We start from the raw sequence: 1,648 nt of genomic DNA, 5'->3' as shown, positions 1-1,648 counted from the left end.
ACGGTGCTCCATCCGACCGACCACAGCGGGCAAAACCTGAAAAGGCAACTGTCAATAAATGCAGCACATGAAGATGAATTAACTTCCTGCGTATAGAAAAAGCTTACGAAAGCACTTTGTTAACAGAGCCACAGCGGTTCAGCACCGGGGCAGAACGAAACCCAGCAAGATGACGAACGGCTCGAGACCAAGGGGATGGGCACGCTGACTGTTTTTATACGTATCCTGTAAACAGGGAAATGAATTCCGGCTGACATCTGGCAGACAACATTCTTCTATCGAGGACACAGAAGATGACCCTCTAATGGAAATGTTCATAGACGAGCTTTAATGGGACACTGCAATACAACAATTAAAGGAATGAAATACTGATGATGAAGAAAAATTATTTTCTTCAGTTTTAAATTTAACTTTGCTACAATTAAACAAGTGTGTATTAACTAGTTTCATAAAACAATCTGAAAAACAGTATCTCCTTTTCGTTCACCATCCTGTGATTTAGAAACAGAGGCTGGCAGGACTGCCGGGAACACTGATTTCTGAAGGCCAACGCTGTCAAAGCCCCCGCTGTCCAGGTCCCAGGAAGAATGCTATGAGGAAGTCAAATCATCATTTAAACCATGATTGCAGTCGGTGAAAGTTTTAAACACTTGAACAATTACGTAAAACTTAGCAACAGGGAGCTTTCTCATTTTTTTTAGCAATTAGGGGATTTTCTTTGTGCCTAGAGATCAGTGTAAGAAGACACACTGTCTTACAGATGGTCCGAGAGGGGACATCAGCTCTGGTCAGTTTATTTTCTGTATCCAAAGATGTTTATCTTCATCTTGGTATGACAATATGCATCGGGAAGAAACATACAGACACGCAGAGAAAAAAAAAAGGCAAGTTATTTCTGAAAAAAATTAGACGGGTGGGGTTAATTGCCCACTGGGATGGACCTGTGCGTTTGATACCGTGACACTGCACACGCTGCCCGGGGAACGTGCCCATCACATCCCCGTGTCCCAGCGACTCGCTTCCCGGCGTCCTGAGGGACTCCCTCCGCCCAGACCTCCCTGTGACCCGCGACTGCTCCCAGGGGAAATGCAGGGACACCTTTCAGCAGCGGGACGACCTAAGCTCCAAGAGGGGACACAGCACTTGAAGGTCTCCAAAACAAAAGCTCCTTGCAGCTGCTGTTTGCAGTTGGGAGCAGGGTCGCTCCCCTGCCCCGCGGGGCTGTTTGCAGCAGGCCAGGGCAGACCTGAGCCCCGGGGGATGAGCAGAGAGGGGCCGGCCACCTCCGGAGAGGTCCAGGCGATTCCACCACGGTCCAGGCGATCCCACCGCCCTGCAATGTGGGGCCTTTTTGGCCTCACAAAAAGCACCTTGCTCCCAGGAGAAGCCTTACCCTTCTGTTTCTGGCACCTAGCAGTAAGCAGATGGGCAACTCGGCCTTTGAAGAAGAGACTGGATTTTACTGGACTTTCATTATTCAAAGACTACTTCCACTTTGGGGTGGGGGAGGACGCAAATGTTTCCCATCCTAATTCCAAAATCCAGAGTGATGCAAAAATGAAAACGTTCGTCCTAAAATTGTACACAGCAGTTCAAATAGAAGTAATTTGATAATTTCCTCAGGCACACAAAGCAGCAACTCAATAAA

The sequence above is a fragment of the Mycteria americana genome, chromosome 8, assembly GCF_035582795.1.
Source record: "Mycteria americana isolate JAX WOST 10 ecotype Jacksonville Zoo and Gardens chromosome 8, USCA_MyAme_1.0, whole genome shotgun sequence".
In the NCBI taxonomy this organism is placed as follows: Eukaryota; Metazoa; Chordata; class Aves; order Ciconiiformes; family Ciconiidae; genus Mycteria; species Mycteria americana.
Note: the sequence above shows the minus strand (reverse complement) of the source record.